This window comes from Tympanuchus pallidicinctus, unplaced genomic scaffold (genome assembly GCF_026119805.1).
Source record: "Tympanuchus pallidicinctus isolate F22 unplaced genomic scaffold, pur_lepc_1.0 scaffold1, whole genome shotgun sequence".
Lineage (NCBI taxonomy): Eukaryota > Metazoa > Chordata > Aves > Galliformes > Phasianidae > Tympanuchus > Tympanuchus pallidicinctus.
In genome coordinates this window covers 97,757,371-97,770,492 of record NW_026294618.1, presented here as the reverse complement: position 1 = coordinate 97,770,492, position 13,122 = coordinate 97,757,371, and the positions used below count along the sequence as shown (strand labels likewise).

At 37.6% G+C, this 13,122-nt stretch overlaps 1 long non-coding RNA gene across 1 annotated transcript in view; it reads right to left on the bottom strand.

The window, feature by feature from the left end:
* Positions 1–13,122, bottom strand: part of LOC128079208 (uncharacterized) — a 125,085-nt gene that overhangs the window by 76,143 nt on the left and 35,820 nt on the right. The window lies entirely within an intron of this gene.

Sequence of the window (13,122 nt, the reverse complement as noted above, 5' to 3'; positions counted from 1 at the left end):
GGAATGAACAGACATCAAATTCACTAATATTATGCTCAGACAGGTCATCAGTTGTTGAATTAGTTGGTAGCACTTCTGAAAGGAGCTGCAGTAGGTACCTGTGAAGAAGTTCACACTGTCTCTGTGCAAGTTGAGCAGAAGAAATTCAGATTTAAGATTTGAAGAGAACTATTAATCAGAAACGCATCATTTGCTTAATGTTTGGGAGCCCAGACAAAACTAAATGAAAGATTTCAGATTCACAGAATATGAATATGGAGCGCAGCCTTCTAGGCTGCATATTCAAAAACCATCAGACAAAAATACGCATAATACAGTACTGAATTTTTCTCTGTTCTCACTCCACATTTTAGTCTATGTTAGCTAGCTCACAGAGACTCCAAAGATGGTGGCTGTAATATTATTTTATGTAATACGGTATCTGTCCAGTCTACTTACTCATTTCACAAAGATGACAGACAAAATAGAGTATGATAATGATTTTCAGTGATGGCTGCCTTGTTGAGATTTGAAAAGGGAAAGGTTCCTTATCCATTACTGGTTCCCCTAAAATCACATCCTTCAAGGAATAAGAATTGTCTCCTTTGTTAGCTACTCCAATTTTCTGATTAGTAACAATAGTTTTCTTTTAACCATAGGTCAGAGAAGCAGCAAAGCAGTACCAGTGCAGTCAGGGACTTTTGTAACAAGACAACCGGCAGTAGAGTACTGCTCAGAGGGAACCCAAAACCCACTGGTTACCCAATATCACATCACAGAAACTCCTCTGCACATGTTAGTAGGATAGATGTTGGTATCCAACTCTGCAAAGAGCGAGGTCATCATTGTGGGGACAGGAAGTACATGCCCTTCTTGCCTAATACTTGCAGGCAGACTTTTCTGTTAGGATGGGTTTTGTTTTTCCTCTCGTATGCAATCCCTGACACTCAGGAGTTGTTCTTTATTTAAAGCAGAGAGGAAGAACAACATGACTTGATGACCTTTGTGGGTCCCTTCCAAATCAGAATATTATATGACTCTACAATTATATAAAAAGTTTCAAGGCAGAGAAGAACCTTAGGCAAACATTTTTGAAGTTCTCCTTACTATAACCTGCACAGTATCCTTGAAGGACTGCACAGAGCTGGCCCTGGCATATTCATCATTCTGCTCTTGTCATGGTACTTGATTGAATGTTTTTTCAGGAGTCAGAGATTAAAATGAACCAGAACTAATTGGAGGTATATTTAATGAAAGCATCATCATTGTAATGAGTATACAACTGCTACACTAATGCTGAATAATGTTTAAGCTACTGAACAACTCCATATTGTTTCACCTAATGGGATTCACCGATTACCAAATAATTAATTCAGCTCTATAATTTTTCAGCAACATGTGGAAATGTGAAACCCACTCATAAATTAATTAATGCTCAAGTCAATAAAAGAGACAAGTGTCTGGGACTTACCAGTGTTTCTCCAGAAATAATCAGGGTATTATCACTTACTCTGAGCCATGCAAGACTGGTTTTGGTTCTTCAAGAATTTGGTCTAGTTATTCCATTGTAATCATTTGTAATATAAGTCTGGTAGACATGGGCAAACACTTAGCAGCTGAAGCTTCTCTGAAGCTTTTTCTCACTTTCAGTCATGCTGATGATCCTGTTTCACAGCATCAAATCCCCCTTGTTCACATTCTCACCCTTGATGCATGTCCTTCTAGATTTCCTGTGCTTCTGGTCAGCATGTTAAATATGAAGACACCATGACACTCCTTACTTCCTGTTTTCCTTTTTCCTCTTACACAGGCTTTTGGTACATTTGTTGTGAATGCTGCTTACAGAGTCAGGAAAGCAAACAGCCTAATGGATCATTTTTCCAAATGCATTATTCAAATTGTTTTTTGTTTGTTTTAAGAAAGGAAATCAGCTACAATCACAAGTCACATTATATATATCCTCTCTCCTAGAAACGCCTCTGAAATCAACCTTATTTCTGAAGCCACTCTAACTTGAATGGAATTTGGTGTAAATGGAATAAATTTTCTCCATGTAGTTAAGGCTGTAATTGAAAACTGCCATGTTTTAGATATTCTCCTCAGACCTCTTTTACCCTACATAATTCACTTGCTGGTATAATAGGCAGGATCTCATCTCATGAGTAACAGTTACTATTAGGATCTACATACGGTTGTACAGATCTGTCAAGTGACTACAAGGACTGGTAAGGCTCTTACAAAATCAGACAACAAATTTATATGAAAGTCAGGACGTTGATATATTTCTTTAAGTAGGATGAGGCAAAACCTGTAAGATTTCTCAGTCAGGTAAAACAATACTCTCATTAGGCTTTCAACTATTCGTAAATATACAGAAAGGAAAAAGCAGCAGTCTTATTTTCTGCACTTACAGCACATAATAAGGATTTTCCACATGCAGTCTCTGACTCATGCAGATGTCAAAGCACAGACATACCAATAACATCAGGTTTTCTCTTTCCCCTAACACATGAAACCTGCGCTACACAACAAGTGGGTCTCAGCTCTTAATGGCACTGCCTTTGTTGGCCTGTGTCAGAGGAAAGAGCACAAACAACCTCATGTTTTCTTCAAGGTAGATGATTTGTCACGGTGGAGTTGGATAGGAGAGCAGGTTACTGAAGTGCAACAGCTGCCCTCATGGCACAATGTGGTATTTTGTTCATTATGAGGCCTGGGGTGCCCTGAAACAAGGTCCAGTTCCACCACTTATTCCACTCTCTCACCCCATCATCCTACAACCTGTGTGTTTAGAATCCTCTACTTATACATTGCTTAGGGATGTTAAACCATTTTGGATAAACGTGCTGTTAAGGTGTTCTTACTCAACTCAACACCAGACCTTGAGCAGTAGGAACCAAATACTCAGCACAGCTCAGCAGTACAAAAAAAATTTGCTTCTGAGCCCCAGCATTAAAAGCCTATTAAGCAGAAAGTCATTACACACATTTCAAAGTCTTGTTTTTTCTAACCACATAAGACAGAAAACTTTCAGTTCCTCACAAATCCTGTAAAGAAACAAAGTGGAGACATTTGCTAGTGCTCTTTATTTCCCCCTCTACTGTTTCTCAAGGAAATTCAGGAAGAATTTTGAGCTGTCTTGGAAGCCTTATGGATGGAAAAGAAATGAAAGAATCCTGAAAACTGCCGTCCTCCAGCCCTTCAACACTAACAAAAAAGCCATTCTGTTCCCATATACACCAGCAATTTCCCTTAATTAACATACAGACCTCATCAAACAGAAACCTGAAAAGTTAAAATATGTTAAATGTGGCAAAGCTGAGATGATGCAGCAATCAGCAGTACATGGAAATTTTTACATAAAAATTTTATCATTGTGTCTGAATAATGCACAAAAATCATGATTATTTGCAAACTATTTTAATAAAAGTAATTCAGTGCATAAAAAAACTCCAACATAAATAAACTCAGTTTTACTCACATATGACCTGCATCTCACAAGAAAAGTAAGATTGGAGAGATCTCCCCTCAGATTTTAAAATATTGCTAAGGTTTTTGAGTGTCAGGTAGTTTGACACTTCTTTTTCATTTCTAACATCTTATCAGACCTAGATGACAAACAGACAAGCAGCATAATAGGTGGCAAAAAAAACATCTAGAAGGTGAGATAACTCCAAAGGAGTGGAGTTGGCTACAGCAGATAGCCATTAAATTGGCAAAAGAAGTGAAAATGGAAGTAATCAACTCTAACCTCACCTAGAGAGCAGAAAGCATGTCAGAGCATGTCTGGTCTTTCTGACTGCCCTGGGCTGCACTGACGCCGTATCAAAAGGGGAGCAAATGGAAATAGCTGAGGTTTTCCTTTATTCTTCTAACTGAGAGATTATATACATCTTCCCAATTCCTGCCTTGTATAGCGGCCATACAAATTTTGGAACAACTGTTTTGTAAGGACTCTTAAGCACCTACAGAAGAAGGAAATGAGAAGACTGTCAGATGTTACTTGATGAGGTCCCTAGAGAGGCCACAACCATCTTGGGTTATACAAGAATTCCTCCAAAGACAAATGCCCCAGAAAACATTTACAGCACAAATAGACTATATCTGAAAAGCAAAGATTATTACACCCATCATAAAACTGAAGATGAGGTATTCAGTAGTTTACATGAAGAATTTGAGGTGTCTGTAAGATAAGCAAAAGTGAGATTTCTGTCTCCATAAGACTCAAAACTATTCTAAAAATATTAGTAATTCTATTGCTTATCTATTGCTTTTTTCTACATAATATTAATTGTATTAATAAATAGAAGTATATTAATTTACTGTTTAATTAACTGTTTAAACGAAACTCTAAAAATATTGTTCTACAAGGCAAATAATTGTCCCACAGAAGTGTGTAGATTCATCCTACCTGACACAACCTTTCTCATCTGGACCCACAAATTTCCTAAACTAATGACTTATTTCCTCTCAGTCCATGATATTTATGGCAGGGGTCTAGGATAGGTAATGAATGTAATATATAGATTTGGAAAGCAGTTCCAAGGTAGACAGGTGAAATATCTCACACACAGGGTCAGGGACACATGAAAGGGATTCAGGGCTCCTCATTATCGGTAATTCACAGCTCAGTCTCTTCAGAGTCAAATTCAAAGTATGTGGAAATCAGTGGACGTCCTTCAACCGATCTTAATTTTTATATCTAGTCAAATTCCATGAGAAAGAAGGTGGCAGGGTAATCCACAACAAGAATTTGCTTTTGAGGTTTCTGATTGCTTAAGGAAAATAGCCAGCGCTTGACTAATACAATTATTCATCAGATTTGGAACATTACAATCCATCTCTGCTAGCATCTTGGCACAGATCAGAATTAGCCCACACTCTCTGATGAGACACCCATCTTCTTTAAGTGCGGGAAGATTATGAACAGTCCTTCCTCCAACACAAGAATTGCCTAGAACACTGCACTGAACACATACAGCTACCAAGCCCTGTGGTTTCCTCCCAGGAGATATTACCTCTGGTGTCTGATTCACTCAAGCACACATTCACTCTGTGTCTGTGCAGTGCATGCCCACGTGTGAGGTTTCAATCTTATTAATTCTATTACAGTCATGAAATATTTACTGCAATAGAGGGGCGCTGAGAAGGTCAGAGGCTTTCATTCGCTTCAGCAGACTTCATAGTGCCATGTAGCACTGATTTATTTAAAATAATTTGCCTCTAACTTTTTGTTTGCTGAGGAAAAAGGAGTAATTTCATTTCCCATGACAACTTGCTGAAATAAATTCTAAGCCTCTCTCTACTTTCTCTCTTCATTTGCACACATGCTCTCTCCCTCTTGAGCTGCATTCTCATCCTGGTTAGACTGGAGGTATAAGGCTGGAACTATTCTGGAGAGAGAGCAAAGTTCTGCTTTTCACTTAAATCGCATACCTGAAACTTCATATTTCTTGTCATTTAGTCTCTGATGGTTTGCCAATGAGGCCCTAATAAAATAGGCAGCCACGTCATGTATTTTAATGAGTTGCACAAGAAGGATACTACCTGTGCTTAAAGGAAGTGACATTCACTCCATATGAATTAAATCTCCTATATTGGGCAGTATTTTATGTCTTTGCTGGCATAAATTAGAAAAGCATCATTAATTCCATGGTAATCATAACTATAATGGATAATACAATATAAATAATTAAAGTAGGGAAGTATCTTTACTTTGTTTTAATTACAGATATCACTGGAATTATGTTGATTTATGTCAGGCAGTTCTGGACTTACTTTTTCCACAAAGAAGAAATAAAACATATTTATAAATATTAATAATTTAATATCCTTCCAACTAAAAGTGGTGGTTCCCTCTGCCAAAATTCGGATATTAAAGACAAAAACAGCAAGAGCTGTGTCTTTGGTACAATGATATGAAGGTAGAAGCAAATGCATTTGATGACATCCTTTTTGACCTCTTAGCAACTAATGTGGGAAACAGCCTGCAGCAGACTTAAGGCATAGAAAATTTCACATCCATGATTCTGCAGTTTGGTAAAGGTAAAAAGAAGAGATTTATAGGTGCATGATTTTAAAGATAAACGTTTTTCTCAGTCCACTAAGACAGAAAGAAAATCTCAAAGCTGCTTGTACTGAGCAGAAAGGAGAAAAAAAAAAAAAAACTTTCAGGCAGTCTTCCTTGTGTGATTTGCAAGTTTTAAAGGATAAAATTTAATTTCTTTTTTTCTGTCTTTTATGTATCCTATTGAATTATACTTCAGAAATTCTGTCTTTCCAAATAATCCTCACAATAACATACTGTAAATTAAAATCACATCAAGGCTGGAATAACAATTTTTGTTTTTGTTTTTGTTGACTTATCCATCTTACTAGTTTTATTTTGAAAGCAAATTGTTAGAGCAAATTATGATTCAATACATTGACATTCAATTTAAGGAATAAATTATTTTTCTTATTTCTCTTCCACTAAAATATTGTCTCTAGTACAATGTTTGCACTTGCTTGTGACCATTTTAAATAATCCAGGTAAAAAAAATATCTTACCAGCTGAAATAATGGATAAAATATGACTTAGGAAATCAAGGATGGTGGTGAAGCACCTAAAAGAGTCAGACAATATCCTAGAAGATGAACCAATCTTAATTCTTTGGAGAGGAAACAGTAAGCAACTGCACTTTAACACTGTTCTTTATGACCATTCATTGTTAACAGTTCCCTGCATAAACTAACTTCCAAACAGGACCAAAGGGTTACTTAAGAAATAAAATGATGCTTTATGATTACATAGCAACTTCATCACTACCCCTCATAATGTCTTTCCAGACAATACTTTGAAAAGTCTGATTTATTCACTACTTTTACATGCCTATAGTTTTTTTCTTGGAACTCTTGGGTTAATAATAATTAGAAATAATTTCTAATCATTTCTATAGAGAAATAATATTGCTCTTATTGAATCTCACATAAGAAGATTTTACATTTGCAACCCCCCTTCAGTTTGCTGAAAGTAAGAGAAGGCAGTATCTAGGATAGCATTATAAGAGAGAAAGTAAAACAATTTTGGAAGTACATTATACATAAATCAGAAAATGAAAACACCATTGTGCAAATTCTTTGAGGAAAAATATTTGGAATTACTACAGGAAATAAATATTTCTTTGTTGAATGTAGCAAAACAGGAGTTAAGATAATGAAGAGTATCTTTATAAAGCTTAGTGAGATTTTTTTATATTTTTAGTGAAGTCCAAAATGTTCACTTACAAAAAAAATCAATAGAAATACAAATATACAGAATTGTACCCAATAAAGCTGCAGCATTGATTGCCTTAATAACTGTAAGCCTCCGCAGACTTCTGTATCTGAAGGAAATCTGTTCCTTCTCAGCTGTGTACATACTGCATTTATTTGTTCCATTCACCTTGATCACGATAAGGAAAATTAAACTTTCTGCTCACAAATGAAAGATTAAAACAATTGCTTGCACTTGTTTGGTGAAAGTACTCCTGCTGTAAGTCCTACCTTCCTACAATGAAGGGTTAAAATGCATTTATCCTGGAACAGTAAGCTTTATTTTTTCTTTTGAATTTCTTTAAAACTTTCTACACTGTATGCTGAGCTATAACTTTTAATGAATTATACCTCCGATTACCAATGAGAAATAATAATTTTGGATACAGAATACTCAATATACATCTTATTTCTACACATGCAGAAATGAAGATACAGACCTACAGGCCTCATTTATTTGTAGTTGCATATAAGTAGCTCCAAAATAATGAGTCGGACATGTTTTATGTGTCAAATCAAATTTGGGATCAAGTGCACTCTCAGCAGGTTTGTGAATGACACCAAGCTGTGGAGTGTGGTCGACAAGAGGTGGGATACAATTCAGAGTGACCTAGATAGGATGGAGCAGAGGACCCAGGAGAGCCTCACGAGGCTCAACAAAGCCAAGTGCAAGGTCTCGTACCTGGGTTGCAGCAATCCCCGCTATCAATACAAGTTGAAGGATAAAAGGATAGAGCACAGGCCCTGACAAAAAGGACTTGGAGGTACTGGTGGATGGCAAGCTGGACACGAGCCAACAGTGTGCACTCGTAGCCCAGAAAACCAACCATACCCTGGGCTGCATCCAAATTAGCATGGCCAGCAGGCCAAGGAAGGTGACCCTGCCCCTCTACTCTGCACTGACGAGATCTCACCTGGAATACTGCATCCAGATGTGGAGTCCTCAGTGCAGGCAGAGGTAGAGCCATTTACATACATCCAGAGAAGGGCCACAAAACTTATTCAAGGGAAGGAACAACTCTGTGAGGACAACCTGACAGAACCAAAAGTTCCATGGAGGCCTGATGGCAGATTTCAGTACCTAAAGGGGGACTTATAAGACTGAATCTTCAATAGTATCTGTTGTGATAGGACAGAGGGAAACGTTTTCAAACTAAAAGAAGGGAGATTTAAACTGGATATAAGAAAAAAGTTTTGTTTTGTTTTTTGATAAAAAGTAGTGAAACACTGGAACAGGCCGCCCATGCAAGTGGCAGACATCTCTGGGAGTTGGACTAGATGACCTTTAAGGTCCATTCCAACTCAACTCCCTGATTCTATGACATTTTTAAGAAAATTGATTCTATAGCATTTTTAGGAAACCTGATTAGGCGGTCACCAATGACAATACGTAAAATTTATGTACTATTTCTCCATTGTATCCAAGATGAGGTTGATGAATTTACCAGTAGCAGGAAGCTTCTGTTTCGTCATATCATTACTATCTTTCAGTTTCTGTCTCAGCCAGTTAAATACCATGGGTAAGCTATTAATGTATTTATGCTGAGTGATATGCCACTGAACCTATACTTCAAGCGTAGAGATTTTTTGTTTTGTTTTGTTTTTTAAAGTGTTGGCTTTTTTTTTTCCCCCCTTTTTAAAAAGATTTGTTCATTTACACAGAGAGCAGCTGGGATCTTTTCTGGGTCATCTCAAGCTACCCTGTATTTGATTTATTTTTCTTTGAGGTCTGACTTCTGGTCTAATTTTACCTTGCATTTTCAAGAAATGTTCCTGTTGTGTGATTCCAATTTAAATCAATATCTAAACTCTATGGAATTAACTGCTTTTGCAAATGTAACCTTTTGTGACAGAATACCTGTATGCACTCTGAGGTGGATTCAGTGAAAGTAAAATAATATATGCAAAATTTACAGAGTGACTAAAAGAAAGCGAGAATGATTCAAGTCCCTAACTACCACCATGGGTTTCTACAAACAGTCTAGCTCATATTGACTCAGAAATGTTAGAGTCAGCCAATGCTTGAAGGACTGTGGTACCAGCCAGAAGCAATGATGCAACCATGCTGTTTATCAAAAACTCATGAGATCCTCATTTTTTGAATGCAGAAGGCATCTCACAAGATTTCCCACAGCGAGGAAAACCCTTCCGCTAATACATACTTTTACAGGCTGCATTAATTAAACTCTGCTATTCAAAATGTGTTGGCTTTCTTTTGATAGCTCAACGCTCACCACCCTGTATTACAAAAAATAGTAAGCAGGTGAAACCAATTTACCTAGAGCATTTACATTGTCTTTCCTTAGGTAGAAACAGGCATAATTAGCTCTTTATGTGAGAGTCATGTACTGAATACCTTGGCCCCATGACTTTTCACACTGTCCATAACAATCCTTAACAAAATGCTGCTGAACTGGGGACATAGCAAGGAGTTAATTCCAAGTATTAGCAAATTCTTTCTTTAGAGAACCACTTGTTACTTTCTTTTGTTTAAAGAAAAAATTGTTCTAGAAAGGCACTTGTGAAAGTGAGGTCATCACCCATTCTGATCAGCCTGCTGGAGGGAGATTTTTCATAGCGGCCAGTGTTTCATTTTATCATGCTGAGCATCAGACACTAAAGCAGCATTTCCAGGCAGGCCGGACACTTTCATCTAAAAAGAGCCTCTGCCCACTCAGGTGCCTGCAGTTAGACAGTTGTCCACTTTGGATGCTGCTTTTGGAACACCACAGTTTCTCCTGCTGGTGACCTCATCCCTGCCCATAGAAGTCCAATCAACGGAACACACAATTCAAACCTCAAAGTTTTTCACCTTGGCTGACCTTCAGATCAGAAACACTCCTTTTATAGCCTGAAATATGAACAAAACATTTGCAGGGTCTACTTGCTTTAAGGACATCTCCTGGAAAAAGCCCTGAGCGGGGCTCCCTCCAGGGCAGTGTAATTGCAACACAACCCTAACCGGGTGAAAAGTGGAAACCTGAGTTACTGCTGCCTGAAGAGAGTGAAGTTTTCTCTGCTAGTCTTGCAGTCAGAAATCTGCTCAGTTTGGCAGAAGAGATAGCAAGGCATTCTTATTATCACTCCCTCCAGTAAGGTAACTGGAAGGAACTAGCTATTTCCTTCACCCAGGAGGTACATTGCCATTGCCTAGTGGGGTGTAACAAGTGAAGGGAAAGATAGAAGGATAGGACAGGTAAACATCTGATTTTTCTTCCTCCTACACCTAAGGGAAAGGCTCAGACCAAACGATCACTGACAATATCTGTGGGGAAGGAAACAAAATGAAACAAGATGCTGGCTTTTCAGTTAATTACATTTTAGGCCTCAATGCCTCTTACTCTTCCAAAAAAGGAAGCCTGAGCTACCATCTTCCTCTGGGGCACTGTTATTATTCTTTTTCAGACCAATATTTGCAGCTACCTTCAACCCAATGAAGCATCAGTTGTTTTCAGATGTACAAACAAGTTTAATAAAGGTCCCAGCAAGACTCAAACCATGGTTGACTTGTCACACCTCCAGCCCCCTAGGTTGTGTTTTGCTATTGATCTGTTTATTGTTTCTGCTGAGTGAACACTGTCAATCTACCTATGTCAGAATCCAGCCTGCAGCGTGGAACAGACACTGTTATTACTATTTAAGTGATAAATGACATATGCATTTCAACCAACATATTTTTGAAGCAAGAATTTTTTTTTAAAGCATCAATATGTAGAAAAATCAACAAGTCCCTTACTTTTTATTCCTTTCTGCAACCAGTTAATCAGTTTTACTGAGCTCCAGGTAGAAATGCTCATTTAAAAAAAAAAAAAAAAAAAAAAGTTACTATTAAACATTGGAACATTGGGATTTTGAGTGAACCTTGTCAGAATAAATATTATGCAACTGGAAAAAAAAAAAAAAAAAAAAAAAGGAAGTCCAAGACTAGCTGAAATCTGTGGAAGTCTTACTATAGATTTCTATGAGTGCTTTTTATAAAAGCTTGGAAAAACAAAAAGACCTAGCCTAATCTCTGTTAGAGCATTACTTGCCAGTTCTGTCCATCACACGTGGGGGCACTGATATCTTGAATTATACCCTTCTGTCATGCACAGACAGGGAAAAGCTTGGTCCTGGCTAGTTGCAAATTCTGTCCATCCTGGAAGCTGCTGAGAAGAAACACATTTCAGCCCCTGAAATAGCTGACATTCTGCTCAGACAGCTCATCCCAAGAAACACTAGAAGTAAATATGTGGATTTTTTTTTCCCCCCTCAAAAAACCCTGTGATGAAAACATCCATCATCCAGCCTGGACCAGTGAGTCATGGACTGGCTTGCAGAAGCATGAATGGGGTTGAATAGCTTCAGTGAAGCTACCCACCAATAGCTGAATAAACAGGTAAAACTACAAGCCTTGGTAGAATTAATGGACTAGAAAAGGCCTGGAGATTGTTTTTGACTTATTATTTCTTCTCTGCAGAAGATCCTGGACTTTCTGTGTAGGTCTGTCATCTTCGTGAAAAGCTCTACAAAGCATTTTTTTTTATTATCATGAAGATGGTGATGGCTAAGAAATAAGAAAAAATGAAGCTTGCTTATATTTGAGGAATGCTCACTAACTTTGTTATGACAGAGAACAAAACTCACGAGAGAAAATTTTTAGACGCCATGTCCTGTGCTTAATGAGATAATAAAAGAAAAAGACAAACCATCCTTGATATTTCAAAGGAATGTCAACCTTGGTCTACTGGAACTGATGAGAGCTGTTGATGTCAATCAGTGCCGATTCAGACTTCAATTTCATAATGCTACAAATTACTACTACAAAGTCTGTGTTTGGTTTTGGTGTGGTCCTTAGCAATGCAGGTGCCCTTACTCTGAGGTTTCAGAAATGGAATAGGAGAGCTAAGTAACATTCTCCTTATATAAAGATCCATCTTGATAACGTGAGAGGTAACCTCACCCAGTCTTACCTAAATTGCTAAGAGCATATTATCATACAATTAAAGTTTGGAGGACACAGGAATTTGTTTCCAATTCATTTCTCACAGTGGTCTGAGTTATGATCATATAAAGAACATTTACAAGTGTTAATGAATGAGTACGTACCCATACAGTTTCAATATGGTAATGCCAAGTCACTGCTGATATATATATTGAAATATAAAAAAAAAAAAACTGAGAGATTTGTCAGAGACCAAGAGGAAAAAAGATTTGTGTAACTGCTTTTTCAACTAGGTACTTCTTCTCTTATTTAGAAACAAACCTTAATGTCAATCTAAAGCACTTTAAACTTTTAGATTTACTTTTTTGCTGAGATAGTAACTTCTCTTTAACATGCCTTCCAGTGTCAGTTCACACTGACAAAAGACATTAGTATTTCCCTCTTTAGGGATGCGCTCAAGTGAGATGACATAAAAACCTTTGTGTCAACTGATGACACCTCCTACAGCAAGTGGAGGTCTTTGCCTAACACCAGACTTGGCAAGCTGGAGGGGAGAGCTGAAGGCTCAAAGCTGGGTTGTGAAACAAGGAGGGTTTCTGCACACAAGGAAAGGAAATTGTAATCTGACCTTACTGTGCTTTCAAAAGACACCTTTGCACATTACAGCTAATCTATTGCTCAGTGCTAACCACAGTCATTAGGGTTGCAAATGTTTGATCCAAGATTTAGAATCTATGGTAGCTGCACAGCAAGGAAATTCACTCCATGCCAATTCATTCACCTCAAATCAAGACAGATCAGTGCTTCCCTCACCTTTTATACTCAAACTGTACAACGTGCTCAATTCTTCCATCCTATGGGTACTAATTTTATCTTAAAAATACAACAAGATAAACAACAGGCTTTTATGTAACCTTGAGTTGACA